Source organism: Helianthus annuus, chromosome 2 (genome assembly GCF_002127325.2).
Source record: "Helianthus annuus cultivar XRQ/B chromosome 2, HanXRQr2.0-SUNRISE, whole genome shotgun sequence".
NCBI classification, from domain to species: domain Eukaryota; kingdom Viridiplantae; phylum Streptophyta; class Magnoliopsida; order Asterales; family Asteraceae; genus Helianthus; species Helianthus annuus.
In genome coordinates this window covers 60,955,231-60,971,138 of record NC_035434.2, presented here as the reverse complement: position 1 = coordinate 60,971,138, position 15,908 = coordinate 60,955,231, and the positions used below count along the sequence as shown (strand labels likewise).

The 15,908-nt window shown below is 39.0% G+C and overlaps 1 long non-coding RNA gene and 1 other non-coding gene across 17 annotated transcripts; both read left to right on the top strand.

The window, feature by feature from the left end:
* The first annotated feature begins 2,273 nt into the window (after positions 1–2,273).
* LOC118489892 lies at positions 2,274–2,379 on the top strand. The gene has a single exon (XR_004887905.1). It is a non-coding gene; the product is annotated as a small nucleolar RNA R71 (small nucleolar RNA).
* Positions 2,380–10,828: 8,449 nt separating this feature from the next.
* LOC110918603 lies at positions 10,829–15,908 on the top strand. 16 transcript variants are annotated; one of them, XR_004881562.1, is made up of 10 exons: positions 10,837–11,256; positions 11,429–11,490; positions 11,884–12,044; positions 12,102–12,197; positions 12,481–12,608; positions 12,689–12,933; positions 13,377–13,502; positions 13,701–13,775; positions 14,418–14,581; positions 15,443–15,908. It is a non-coding gene; the product is annotated as an uncharacterized LOC110918603 (long non-coding RNA). The 16 variants fall into 16 exon arrangements; XR_002581441.2 differs by lacking the exon at positions 15,443–15,908 and having other exon boundaries at positions 10,836–11,256; positions 14,418–14,876; XR_002581443.2 differs by having other exon boundaries at positions 13,377–13,775.

Here is a 15,908-nt window from a genome sequence, read left to right as displayed (position 1 = left end):
AAAGATGTACAAGATTTAGGTTGAGATCTTACCGGAATTGAGAGAAATCTGAGAAAAAGCAAGGTTGAAGCGCTGATCGGACAGAGAGTTCCAAAAGTAGAAAGTGTGATGGTGACATGGTGTATTTATAGGGTTACCCAAAGTGGAACGGAGTGGGTCGATCGGGTGGCAGCCTGATCGATTGGCTGGCCGATCGAGCAGCAGCTCGATCGATCAGCTGATCGATCCACTGGTCACCTGGTCGATCAGTCCCTTGGTTTGGGTGTTCGGTGCGACGAGTTTTGCTGTTTTGATTACGATTGCGAGTGATGCGAATGTGATAGAGTTTCCTATTCAAATTACTTTTAATCCCAACTACTACATCTAACATACAATCATCCTATAACATTTGCGTTTAGCGTTTGCGATTTGATTATGAGTCGAGTTTAGATTGCATTTCGATTAATCACCATAACATAAACATAATTAACATGCACAAGTAACACATAAGGCACACACACATAATACAATACCCAATTTGCGTAATTCAAGTTGTGAGTGTGATTGCGATAAGCGATCAAATATGCGATAATTATCGTATAAACCTCGATTATTAATAAATACTCCACATAATACAACTAACGTTAAGCATAAACTAGACTAACTACGAGTCCAATAAGTCAAAACATGAATTGAGCAAGGAGTGACAGATCGCAATTAGCAATCTTGTCTCCCTTTGACTTCAATCTTGACTTTGAGTTTGACTTTCGAAACACGGGGTGTAACATTAGTGTCCCACCATTCATGTCTGCCACGGCATGGTCCGTGGCCAAGAATGGTCTTCCTAGGATGAGTGGCACTTCGGTATCTTTCTCCATATCTAGTATGACAAAGTCGGCCAGGAAGACAAAGTCTCCGATTTTACCAATAGATTTTCAGCGACACCTTGTGGATATTTAATGGACCTATCGGCGAGTTGTATGCTCATTTTTGTAGGGCTTGTTTTTCCTAGTCCGAGTCGGTCGAACATCGATGCGGGCATGAGGTTGATGTTAGCCCCAAGATCGGCTAGTGCATTGCGTATGGGTGAGTCCCCAATCGAACAAGGGATGGTAAAGCTTCCGGGGTCGATCTTCTTTTGTGGGAGTTTGTTGAGTAGTAAGGCGGAACATTCTTCGCTTAAATTAACTAATTGCAATGATTCAATTTTCCTTTTGTGAGTAAGCAAGTCCCTCATGAATTTTGAATATTTAGGCATTTGGGTTAGGACTTCTACAAATGGAATATTGACATGCAATTGTTTTAGTAGATTTATGAATTTTGTAAATTGCTTATCGGTCTTTCGGCGAAGTAACCGACCAGGATAAGGCACCGGAGGATTCTTGGGTGGCTCTTGGCTTGGTGTAGGAGTCGTCTCTTTTTGGGGTGTTGATGAAGCTGTGGTTTGGCTTGGTAAACTCCTTTCAGTTGTGGGAAGCGGAGCTTCCTCGAGACCTATGGTACGGTTTCTCAATGTGATGAGATGTACTTGCACCTTTGGGTTTGTTTCGGTACTGCTAGGTAACACGCCTTGTGGTCTCTTGGAGAAATTTTGAGCTAGTTGATTTAATTGTTTTTCAGTGTTTTGAATACTAGCTTGTTGGTTTCTAAAATTCGATTCTATTTGTTGAAATCGATACGAGTTTTTCTTATCGGTGTCAGAGATGAGGCGTGAGACGGTGTCTTCAAGCCTCTCTCGTCCCCGTTGTGGTTGTTGAGAGAAATTTTGTGACTCACTGCGTGGTTGTTGAAATTTTGTTCTTTGGTTTTGATTTTGTTGGTTACTACTATTGCCAGGTTCTCTCCAACCAAGGTTAGGGTGGTTACGCCATCCTTGGTTGTAGGTACCTGTCGGAGGACCTGACGGCCTAGGTCTATTATCAATGTAGTTTACCATTTCCGTTTGATTATCCATTTCTTTCATACAACTCCAATTTTCATGTGGCCCACCACACCCTTCACAAGCCATAACCGATGCCGTTTTTGCCATTTCTAACTTTTTGATTTTCGAAGAAAGGGCCTCAATTTGGGCTTGTAAAGAAGTGCTTTCGTCAACCTTATGGGCGCCCGGGGCAATAGATTTAGTGCCTCGGGGAGTGTGCCACTGAAAATTGTTTTGAGCAATTTCCTCAATTTGATTATAAATTTCATTTGGGCGGAGATTACCTAAGAGTCCCCCGGAGCTAGAATTAAGTGTTTGTCTTGTGTGTGGCAACAATCCATTGTAGAAAGTGGATACTTGTTGCCATACCGCAAGACCATGATGAGGACACTTTCTTAGTAGCTCCTTGAACCTCTCCCAAGTTTCATATAAGGATTCCCCGTCCTCTTGTGATATGTGTTAATTTCAGTCATTAATTTAGCCGTTTTAGTAGGAGGGAAATAATTATATAGAAACTTTTGGGCTAGTTCATCCCAGGTGTTTACCGAACCAACTGGGAGGGTATTAAGCCAAACCTTAGCTCGGTCTTTTAGTAAAAATGGAAACATTCATAGGCGGATGGCGTCATTTGATGCTCCGTTGATTCGAAAAGTATCACATATTTCCAAAAAGTTGGTAATATGTAAACGGGGATCTTCGTCCGCAAGCCCGTGGAAGGTTGCAGAGTTTTGGAGCATTTGGATCAAATGCGGCCGAAGTTCGAAGTTGTTGGCTTCGACATTCGGCGCATTGATAGCGGCGCCAATATTACCTACGGTGGGCCGTAGGTAATCCATGAGGGTACGTTGATCCGCCATTGGAAGTGGGTCCCCCGAAACTTTCTCTTGGTTTTTAGCTTTAAGTCTTTTTCTTAGAAAGCGTTCGGGTTTGTCTAGATGTTCTTTTATGTCTCTACTGGAACTGGAGCTCATACACTACGTAGAAAGTTCAAGTGTGGCGCCTGGGTTCCAAGTCCTGCAATAAAAACAAAAAGAACATTGTTCAGAAGTTTCACCACGACTCCGTGCTCAGGTGAAGACGGCCCGTGGTCGGAATTACAATGATTGTTTTTCGGATCCCTGTTACTGGAGAGCTCGACACGGCCCCGTGCTGCACCGACACGGCCCCGTGCTCAGCCCTCTGTAACTCGGAAAATAAAAACTGCCAGTAACAATGTTGGGCACGACCCGCGTCCGACCAGGCACGGCCCCGGCAACGGCGCCAAAAACTTGATGTGCGTCGGTGTGTATATATTTTTATGTATATTTTTAGCCCTTTTTAACACTTTTGTCATGTTTTAAATTTATAAAACACGATATTTTACTAACACTAAACACACATATGGGCAAGTGCACCCATCGTGAGCGTAGTATAGTGTTGGTAAGATACCAAGGTCGTCTAAGGACACAAGAGTTTTTAGTACCGGTTTATCCTCAACGTCTAATCAAATCAAAAATTTAGAAAAAGGTTTTAACATGAAAATAAAAACTAAAAATGCTGAAAATAAAATAAAATAAAAACATATAGACAAGATGAATCACTTGGATCTGACTTGCCTTTAGTGTAAGCTTTGATGTTTTCCGCACTTTTGCACTTTTTAAGAGATTATTTTAGTTATAGTAATAGGCTCCTCTTTTGAATGTGATGTTACCCTCAACCCAATAGTTTGAGTCAGCAAGGATACAATTCTAAAGGGTTGGAATATTAAAAGATAATTAATTAAGTTATTAATGCGTAATGTGGTAGGCCCCTCTTTTGAAGGTGACGTTACCCTCGGCTAACTGGTTTGAGTCAGCAGGGATACAATCCCAAGTAGTCGGGTTAATGTATTAATAGTAGTTTACATATGAGGGGATCAAGCCATTCGCACCCCCGCCATCCAATACCAGTGGGTATTGAAGGAGGTCCTAGTAAGCTTGACCCAGGTCCTTGCAGGATCTATACACTGAACAAGGAAAGAACCTTACCAAACCATTCCCTTAACCCCCGACCAGGTAGCCAACATATCTTTATATAGACCGTAGAGATATGAATGGTGTAAATCTTTTATTTTATATAGACAGTAAAATAACGCCAAGACACCACGGACAAATGATAAGGAAGTTTCACCTTCAACATAAGAAACTAGTTATTAAAGTCATTAATACAAAACCAAATAAAAAGTGCTAAAAGATTAAAAAACAAAAGTATTACACTAAATGTTTGTCTTCACCAAGTGATGTAAGAGACTTAGGAAAACATGGCCTTTGATTGTCAAGAACTCTTACTATCAATCTTAGATCCCGAGACTACTACACACACTCTATGATGGATGATGGATGATGGTGGTGGATGAGGGTGTTGTGATGGTGGTGGAGTGTGGGTGAAGTGGGAGAGAGGTGGTTTGTCAAGGGATGCTTTTGAAGTGAACCAAGCACTTCTATTTATAGCCTGCACAGAAGCCCGGACACGGCCCCGTGTCCATTGGGCACGGCCACGTGTCCATCCACTTTCTCTTTCCTCATTAATTGCAGTTTGTCTGCATTAGTTGACCACGCCCCCGTGTCCGCTGGGCACGGCCCCGTGTGAACAAGCGTATCTGTACTATCAAGATTTGCTTGGATTCTGCGAATCTTAGCGTTGACCACGGCCGTGTGGAGCTGGGCACGCCCCCGTGTTGGGGAATAGAAGCTTCTATGCTTTTGTCTTTTCTGCAGACACTTGAGCACGCCCCCGTGTCCGCTGGGCACGGGGCGTGTTTAGCCTTCTGAAATCATGTTTTTGCTTGGGAAGATGCTGTCGAGGGGTTGGGCATGCCACGTTTATTCCTTTTCTTGGATTTATGTTAGATTTAGCTGTATTTTTGCTTCTTTTGTTCATTTGAGCTCATTTAATCCTGAAAATACAAAAGGAAGACAAAAGCACACTTTTTCCAACATTAGTACTAAAAAAAGGTTAGTTTTATGCCTCATCTGATGTAATTTATATGTTGCATTTTACACACATCACAAATCCTGCCAGATTCATTGGGTAAAGGTTTGCAATAAACTTTTGATTTAAAAACTCTATTCTTGCTCCCTGCAAGATTTTGGAAATCTTAATGGTTTCCCCATTTGCTATCTCTACTAGACATTCTTGTGGGAGTTTAGTTAATGGTCGATTAAGAAGTTTGCAAAACGAAGTATTAATAAAACTTTGGTTCGCACCAGAGTCAAATAATACTTTAGCAAAAATATCATTAACTAAAAACGTACCGGCTATCACGTCCGGAATCATCTTAGCTTCTTCTGCAGTCAGAACAAATGCCCTAGCATTTTTAGTAGTCTTGTTGTTCATGGATGGAACTAGTTTCGGACAGTTTGGCATGATGTGGCCTTGTTCTCCACAGTTGTAGCATATCCTGTTATTAGGTTTCTTCCTGCATTCTTCTTCCTTGTGTCCAGATATTTTGCAGAAGTTGCAATATATGGAGCATCTTCCAGAATGCTTCCTTTTGCAATACTTGCAATAAGGTGTAGAAGTAGAACCTACATTTTTCCCACGGTTGGAATTTCCAGATCGAAATTCTTGGGTAAGCATACCCTGTTATTAGGTTTCTTCCTGCAGTCTTCTTCCTTGTGTCCAGATATTTTGCAGAAGTTGCAATATATGGAGCATCTTCCAGAATGCTTCCTTTTGCAATACTTGCAATAAGGTGTAGAAGTAGAACCTACATTTTTCCCACGGTTGGAATTTCCAGATCGAAATTCTTGGGTAAGCCTTTGAGCTAGGTTCCTCCCCTGGTCCTCTTCTCGTGTACAAACTAATTCATCAGTCAAGGTGTTTGCTAATTCTACAGCTTCCTCTATGGTTTGGGGTCTAGCTGCCTTGACTACATGCCTAATCTCCCCGATTAATCCCCAGATGTAACGAGAGATTAATACTGGTTCTGGTGATGCAAGGGTTGGCACTATTCTAGCATATTCAAATAATGTAATAGTATAACCCTTACTATCAACTCCAGTCATTCTAAGGTTTAAGAATTTATTTGCTATCTGTTCTTTTTCATTGGGAGGACAAAATTTCCTTTCCACCATGTTTTTAAATTCCTCCCATTCCATATTATAAACCCTGTCACTTCCCCTGGATAGGAGGATAGTGTTCCACCATTCTAGCGCCGAGTTTTTAAACAGATTGGAAGCAAACATTATCTTATCCTCTTCCCCGCACTTGCTTATTTTTAAAACTGCCTCAGTCTTTTCTATCCAGCATAGTGCTACAATGGGTCCTTCATTACCCGAGAATTCTATTGGTTTACAGGACCAGAATTCCTTGTAAGAACAACCATAATACATGGTTCTTCTTCTTTTGGGAATGGACGCTTAAAGTATTGCTCCATTGTTTACGCTGTGTTCTGGTTTAGTAGGTCGCTTACTGCCATTGTTACTTTTATTATCAGCTTCCTTAACTGTTTTAATAATATATGGCATTGCGTCTATAATCCCTTGTGCAACTATGTGTTGGATGGCACTATTATCCACTTGATTTCCATTGTTATTGTTGTTCGGGTTATCGTTATTCTGGTTTTCATTATTCTGGTTTTCCTGGTTCACTTCGTTGTCCATCTGAATTTTAAACATTTGCCAAATATTAATATCACAAAATAATATTTAATGCAAACAATCACATAACACACATATTGATCAAAATCGTCGAACATTGCGACTTATTCTTTCTTATATTTTATGCATCTAATACAAACTGGAACTGGAATTTAAAATTACAATACTATTAGGCATCCGTAGCTATTGTCTAGATTTTTTTTTCATACATACACACATATTATATATTATTATTCTATTATTATACTATTACTATTATTATTATTAATGATAGGGGTTCATCCAAAAGTCCATATTACGCTCGTCATATTTCCAGACGAGTCATTCCCCTATATGTCTCATCCTCTCGCTTCCTTCTAAAATTTCCTCACCAAAGGTTCGGAGTTCTTGCACATTTTCTGCACTCATTGGGGGTGCAGGTGCTGGTACTGGGTGTGGGAACTGGGGCATCGGTTCTTGGTAAGGGTAAGGGTTCTCTAGAATTTCCCTAATGAATTGATCATTACCATAATAAGGGTCTAGAGGGTCCAAGTCTAGGTAGGCTGCTAGGTTTGGCATGGGTTCCTCTGGTGTTGGGTAGCGTTGCTGGTAATCCCTATGGTCATTAAACCACGGGTCGTAGTTTGGGTCTAAAGGATTGGGTTTTGGCACTCTAGGTATCTCTGCTGGGTCAAAATCATGCATTTGGATTTGGTTTTCTGGGTTGGCTTCAATCTCCACTGGTTGTGTGGGAAACAAGGGTATTGGTTGGGGTGCTATAAGTTGCTCTAGATTAGGGTCTGCAGCTGTAGTTGCTAAGATATGAAAGTTTGCTAGACTCCTATTAAGCATATCCTGGGCATGAGCATCTGTTTCTCTCTTAACGGCTACTAAAGCTCATTGCTGTTGTAAATTTTTCATCCTTTTCCTACGTTCATGCGCTCCTCTGCTGAACCATCCTCTCTTGTTAGGGGGGAATGGCTCTTCAGATTGGGCCTTGAACACGAATATCCCATCTTCATTGTCAGCTGAATACCCTGAGACGGTAGGCTGTGAAGAGGTTCCTTTGTCCCTATGTGAGCTGGAAAACTGACGGTAAGCGTCTTAAGGTCCTTGGTTGCTCATACTGTAAACTAACAAATATTCAAATAACACACAATAATAAAATACAGATATGCACATAATTCCGTAGAAAATTTCCTAACATTCTGAATAATATCTTGGTGTCAGCAGAACACTACTGTGGCTGAATCAGTGGCTTAGCTCTGATACCACCTTCTATCGCAACCCCCGTCCCCTAATTACCCAGGAACGGGCGGCCACGGCCAGTTTCAGTGGTATCGGTGATTATCAATTTGGCAGCGGAAATTACATCAGGACCGTAGTTAGGAATTATGTTATCAGAGTAAAATACCACACTTTAATAATATTAAACACATGGGAAAATCCCAAGTTATATCTACACAATTACTCATTCAGTACTGTCAATCCTCCAGTTTAATCAAGAAGAGTTTTATCTTTTAACAGTATTGAGAGCGATTACGATGTTTAAACCAACTGGGGTAGCCCAGTTGGCCACCGACACCCACCTCTTCCCAGAGGTACCGGGTTCGAGTCTTGGGAGTGGCATATGTTGCCCAGGGTAAGAATTCGGCATGGGGAAGTCACCGCGGAGCTAGCTTGGTCGGGTAGCGGCTCCCGGAGTGAGATCAATCCGGCGGTTAGGAAGACCGTGCACTATCCCCCCTACTGTCAATCCTGACTGGTGGGTCATATTACACATTGGCTAACTCATTGTCCAATGGTAACGTGTTCCACATTTTGTATACAAAACCCCAACATACCGGCAGTAATTGAAGAATTACAAAGACTCAATCACCGCTATTTATAATTTAAAATAATTAAGGTTTTGTAAAAATAGTTTACAAAAAGGAGATTACTCACATTGCTGTCTTAGGGTTTTCCTTAAGGATTTCCTGGTGATTATCTATTAATTACACAAATGCACATGCGTTAGTACAATAACCCAATATTTATATTAGTAATACCCTCCCCGAGACAGCATTCCAACGACTACGTCGGGCAGAACCTCGACAGCCGTTACGAAACCCTAGATCAATCGAGCATCGTATCTAATACGTAACCGGGGGTTATGATACTTACAACGAGGCAGGGCTTTGCTAATTAGGGGGTATAATGCCCGAAAATTACTTTAGCTATGTAGAAATTCGAGAGAGAAAGAAAGATTGAACGATTTCGACTGAACAGCCGATTGCATCTATTTATAGTGTCTGTCTGACACTTCGCCGCGCCCCGCGAAGCTTTTAGCCAAGGGCTACGCGGCCCGCAAGGGTGGCTAGGGTAGGCCCTAGCTGACCCGACTCAACCCATAGCTGATCCGACTCAAACCCTAGGGTAGGCCCTAGCTGATCCGACTCAAACCCTAGCCACGCGTAAGACCCTTAAGGGTTCTTCACGGCCCTCGAGCGACAAATAAAATTGATTTTTATTTAATATTTAATTATATAAGGTATTTTGGGCTCGGTTTTCGCATATGGGGTGTATTTTAAGACATATAAGGACATTTTAAATATATTAGGGGTGTCGGAAATAATTTGAGGGTTGTTATATATTATATTATGCTAAGAACTTTTGAAATGCCATATTGTTGGCTAAACACAAACAAATTCTGGATTTCGGGGAAGTTGCTTTAGATGATGATGAGACTGGAGCCACGGTTGGTAATCCTAAGCAGTTTATGAGTTTTGAGGATATTTTTAATGTATATATATACATGTAATATTTACTTATTATTATGATTTAAAATATGGTTTCTTATATATGATCATTCTTATAAATATAGTCTGTTGATGATGGGCTATTTGATTCAAAGGTTGCGCGTCTGGTTGATGAGTCAGATGTTAAAAATGTTGTAAGTTTATATTTTCCTACTTTTCTTATCTATTGTATATAAACCTATACGGATATATTTTATTGTATAATAAGTATAACAAGGTTTTTTAAAATTTTGTTGTAGCCTCAAGATCATTCTGTAAAAATAGTTGATGATGTTAATGATCCTCAACTTCAGTCTAAAGATTTTTCTGTTCATGACATTCCTGCCTCTTCAAGTGTTGTATCTAATGTAAGCGTTTATTAGTTTTACACTGTCCATTTTATTATTGTCTCAATCTGTTGATATTCTTCTGTATGATTGAGTCTTAAACTTCAAAGCTGAGTTGAGAAGATAGTTTGTGTTGATAAAGAAAGTTACAAATTTCAAGAATTCAGAGTTGTTATAGTCTACATTAATTTACTTAGGTTGAAAAGATGCGCAATCTTCGTGGCAAGACAATTGTAGAGGATAACCAAGTTGTTGATAGACCGTGTAAAGTTCAAAAGGTTCATTTAGTTTCATCCACTTCAGAGCCTGTCTTACACTTCACCACACACGCTGAAGACAGGCTTGTAAGTTTTTGCAGTCCTTACTTTGTTTCGTTATTTCAACAATTTCAGTTATATATCAATATTTTATAAAATTCATTATTCAATTTTCTGTTTTTTAGCATCTGCCATCAGATGTATCCTCTGCGTTGGATCTTCATACTGATAATCCTAAGCCTCTCAAGATCCAAAATCTCAAATGTGAAGTCTAGGAACCGCTTGCAAGATCTCAAAAAACCAATACTGGATTCAACTACGCTATTGTTGGATGGTCTGGTTATCTGAGATCTTGTAATATTGCTTTTGGTGATGAACTTTCGTTTGAATTTCACAAGTCTACTCAATTGCTGAAGTTAACAAAAGTTGTGCATTTCGTGACAAAGATAAAGTCCTCTTACTCTGTGTTGCGTTGATTGAAGATTTACAGACAATGTTTCATGTGATGATTATTTGTGGTTGTACATTTGGTTCCTCGATGTTACTAATTTTGCTTCTTAGACATGTTCAATATGTAGTTATGTCTATAAACAGGTTTTATTGTCAATGGATGGGTACTCCTTTCTTTGGATAGGACAGTGGAAATACTCATATGTATCTTATATATTAACTGATGATGTATGTTTATATTTGTCTATTATCTATAATAGATAACAAGTTTTGGTACAATATCTATACACGTATCTATACTTTCTATTAATAATATGTGTTATTCATGGTTTTCTAAGAAACCACCCGTGTTTGACACGGGTCTTACTACTAGCACATATCTATATTATTATAAAAAGGAGAAGTGATGTACAAAAATGTAATTTGACCAGGGGTACACATTTTTAAGAAGCATGTACAAGCAACTGCAAGCTGGTAGTAGAGGAAGTTTAGCAGACTTTTAAGACGCCTCCAGGGACAGGCTAGGATTTCACCTATAAACCCTAATATCCCATTATATAGCATGTAAATGAATCTTGCAATTAAGACGTGAAGATAGAAAGGCAGATTGTGAATGCGAATAATGGTGGGAGTCTCCAGGTTGCAGATGAAGCATCGGTGTGTTTCAATTTCATCTCAAGTCATCATGGTTGAAACACACAAGAACCAATCGTTCAATCACGCTCTTCGAAACAACGAAGAAATTCCACCGGTCACAGACGTTTGTTCTTCCTTCACTCGATCGATCATCCTATTTTTTCTGCTACCACGAAACAGATCGGTCCCAGATGATGGTGGTCACCAAACTTCGACTTCGTTTCTTGCTAAAATTGATGGTTTTGACGGTCTCTGGTTGATTGGCGGTGGCCGGAGAGGCGATTTGAGCAGGTGATTTTAATTATTGTTAGATCGCATCCAATTGTTTTCATTCGTTCAGATAAATTGAAGTTCTACAGAGAAATTTTAGTTCTGCACATAAGGTGTTTGATTTAATGCCAGTTTTGGTTTTGTTGATGCTATATATAGATTCCTATAAAATAAAACAATTACATTGTTTCAGTGAATAGGTGGAGCCAGAAGTTCGATTGATTATTCGTGTTCATGGGTGGCGGACTGCATCAGGTAGAACACAACTTCTTTGACTTCCAATTTGAAAGAAACATGGGTGTTGCCATACCTTCAGGTTGTGGTAATAGATCATATGCTTATGTATGAATTTCTGCTCTTTTTAATACCATGATTATTGTGTGAAATGGAAGATTTGGGGAGGAGGTGGAGTAATTTAATTTTTTTAGATGGTGTGTGATCTGTCATTATTTGTTTATCTGAAAATGGTATCCACTGGAAACTATTTAGCAGAAAAACAATGCCGCAAGTATATGAAATATGGTGTCTATTTGTTTCAAATTAGCTATTCAGTTGAGTTAATCAACAAGTCTCGTAATATGTGGTTTAGAACAAAAATATATCGTATATTTTGACTGAAAAAGTCAATGTCTAATAGCCTGGTATTAGGGGGCATGGCGTGAGAGTGGGAGTAGGCGAGACTTGATGGAGAGGTGCTCTCATGAATATTAGAAGAATTATGCAGATCACAAGGCACAACTTTGCAATGTGGAGAAGGCTGCTGAAGTATTCGAATAGGAAGTGCAATCTTCAACATATTCTCTTGGATGGTGAGTTGACTATTGTAGCTTCAGTATACATGCTTTTAACTGTTGTTCCTTTTCCAGGATGGAAACATTGAAGATGCTGAAATGAAACGTACATTTAATATGGGAATCGGGATGGTTTTGGTTACTAGCGAAGAGGCTGCCCAAAGGAAAGAGGTAGTATTCGACTATTTAGTTATGTGATCTTGGTTACCATAAGTATGTAACTTAGGCTCTATATGTTTGATCTTACACATGATTTGCACAACATAAAAATAGTAGAGGTGGCTGCCCAAAGGAAAGAGGTAGTATTCGACTATTTAGTTATGTGATCTTGGTTACCATAAGTATGTAACTTAGGCTCTATATGTTTGATCTTACACATGATTTGCACAACATAAAAATAGTAGAGGTGTGTATAAGTTTATTATGATAAGTTCTTCAATTTTCTTTGATGAAGTTGATGCAATCGGGGGTACACGTTTCGATGATGGTGTAGGTGGAGATAATGAGGTCCAACGAACCATGCTTGAAATTGTGAATCGGCTGGATGGGTTTGACGCTCGTGGTAAAATTAAAGTTCTGATGGTATGCAGTGTTGGTTTAGATTTTTATAAATCATTTTGGTCTTGTTTATGTGTTTACAATATATTCATGTTACCTTGCAGACCTGATACACTTGACCCAGCATTGTTAAGACTGGGAAGGCTGGATCGAAAAGTGGGGTTTGGGCTTCCAGATATTGCATCTCTGATACATTAGACCTTTTTTCTATATTTGGATCATTGACTTATAAATTGCTCATCATTTTTTTAATTTTGTGAATTCTTTATTATCTTACGTATAGGAATGAATTCAAACGCGAGGGAGCAGGTCGCGGGAACTGGGGAACTTAGGCTAATGAAATTGCTCGGTATCTTTTTTTTTACTTTCTATATAATTATTAAATTTAGAGGTGGGTAAAGGGGTGGCTTCGGTAATGAGTCAAAACGGGTTTGGGTCAAGGCATCTAAATTACTTAAAGGGAATATGGCCAAACCGCTAAAGTCACCTAAAGTAATCGACTTATGAAAAAGTTAAATTATTTTTATAGTGTAGTTTTTGCCATCATATGTAGCGCATTAATTATTCTTAGAACATAAAATCTGGACAAAAAGTGTTTTGAGTGTCAACCCAGCCCACCCCCACCAGGTGACTTTGGCCATATTCCCTTTAAGTAATTTATATCATTTGACCCGTTGGTAGATAAAAGATGAGCCAAATTGGCCCATTATTAGGTATATGGTTTGAAAGTTTCGCCTATACTTGATACTTTTATTTCTTCGAGTTAGTAATGCTTGTTATGCTTCCCCACAGGGAGAAGTGGTGAACGAAAGGGAGAAAACGGTGGTTTCTGATAAATCGTTTAACGTGGAAGATTCAAACGATGAGAAAAAGAAGAATGCTGTAAATGAGTCCGAGGAGAAGGAGCCTGAGGATAAGGTAAATGTAAATCTAAAATGTGGAAATCCACTTTTAGAAGGAGAAACAAAGCAAGATCTACTGAAAATGCTTTACTATGTTAACAATCAAATTGGGTAGTTTTGTGATGGCCAATACGGGTTGCAGTGGGTTGGGTTCGGTTCTTTTTGATGACCTGCTAAGGCTTTTTTGACTGTTTCTTTTGAGTGATATAAATAGCACAAACTGTATGCATCAAAAGTCCTCTCAAAAGTTGGATCAGATTTAACTGGTGGATGCATGAATCCAGCTGCTGTAAGTATCTTCAGTTTTACTCTCTTTTTGGTTGCATATAATTATTACTAAAAAAAACTTATTTAGCGTAGGTTGACTGTAACACAGATGACAAAATTCGAGGTAGTATATTCAAAAGTCAACACATGTCAAATCATATGGGTCAATATGCGTTTGTTGATAACGGGTCAGATGGGTAAAATAGAGAAATTTAGCTAAAAGAAATCAAACGGGTCGGAAGTTGGCTCTGGACTCGGCCTACAACATACATTCATTTTCTTCAAAAAAAAAGGTTATTGTTTTGATATAGTTTTTGTGACCATATCTTCTCCTTACAAATTTACAAAAAGAAAAGAATGAAAAGTGGTTGTGGGTCAACGGTCAACCCCACACGACCCGATTGACCTATGCATAGACATTATTTGTTTTGATCCAAACCAATTTTGACCCGTTACTTGACCATGAAAGCTACTTGATTTGTTTACCTATTTTGATGTTCTCTTATGAAAACTTTTGTTTTTGAAAATCCATAGAACCAGTGAGCAAAAGATAGTCAAAACAAAAGCTTTTAGGAGTCGCGTTATGATGTTATCTAAGATTATATTTGTATGTAGCATTTTTCTTTAAGTTTGCATATTGACACTTTATTTATAAAAAATGTAGGTTGTTGGGTGGGCATATGCTCTTGGTGTTCATAAAACAAAGGAGCATATAGTTGTTTATTGGTTTGCCCCCATCGAGGCGACTTTATTGGCTGTATGGACATTTAGGTTGCTTGTACGGCGTCCAAAACCAGAGAAACAAAAGAAACAGAAGACTAACTGAAGGTGATTCTATCACACCTCACACGGTTGCACAAAACCAATCCTTCTACATATATAGAATGAAGATTCCATTTACAGAATTCTACATTATAGATTTTTTGGTCTTCCATCCCAATTGCATTCTTTAATCTCCAAATTAGAGATAAAAGTGATGTATACTCAACTCATGTTGTATTCCTTTATCACAAAATTGCAGAAGCTTTGACTTTTACAAGTCAATTAAGAATTGAATGCGATGTACTGATGTAATACATATTTTGATTAAGTCCACATGCCAAATTTATGGTGGATTTTACAACTCATTCTCATGGATGTAAAAATGGGTCAAGCAAGGAAAGCCCTAAATGCCCTTCACCACCGGCCACGACGGAGGCGGTTAACTGAATCGGAAGATTTGGTGCACCGAAAGTATTATGCGGCTATTGTTGAATGGAAATAAATGTTACAAACCTGGAATTGATTGTGGTTCGTAATAGACATCATAATTGAAATTGATATCAGTCGGGACACCCGCCGCAACGCGCGGGCATTCCCACTAGTAATAAAAGAAACCGATTATTGGACACTGGTGTGGTGTTGATATGAGAAGCTATCCCTAACTCCATTTTCCCGCCTAAAGTATTGACCTTACGTTTCCTATACGCAGATTTTTTATTCCACCAATATGATTTCATAATTTATTTTCTCTTCGATTGCCTTGCCTGTGATAACCTTTTCCTTTTTCAAAGCTTTTCAAACCCTAAATTTCCAATACTGATAGTTAATCGTCGTTGCTCCGTAATTTGAATGCAATTACCTTTTGTTTGTTTCTCATGAATCATTGTTGTCGATTCTAATTAATGCACAATCTTGCTTTAATTTTAGGGTTTGAGCTGATTAATATACCAATGGTGGTGATGATGATGAAGTTAAGTCGAATAATCTTGCCATGGCCGCCGCTTTCATCAAACAAATTTCAAGTCACCATTATTGTATGTTGTTTCTAAGGCTTGCCGGAGAACATCACAAGTTTTGGCGCCGGTGGTGATGGTGGTGGGGATGGACTGTGTTTCTCGAAATTGGGTATGTTAAGTCGAACAATCAGATCAATTTTAAGTGGATTAAGGTGAAGAGCGATTAGACGGAAGAGAAATCATTGAAGGATGACGGGGTTATTGAAAGGAACGAATATTTTTTGCGGTTATATTCTAGAGTTAAGTGGGTGAGTCATGATTCATGAATGTGCAAAGCGTTTGTTTCGAAAGACGCTTCAGGGCTGACCTTTAGCTAAGTCTATTTATCCGTTCTCCTAATCATCTTTGTTGGTTTTATACATTTATTTATGGGGTCA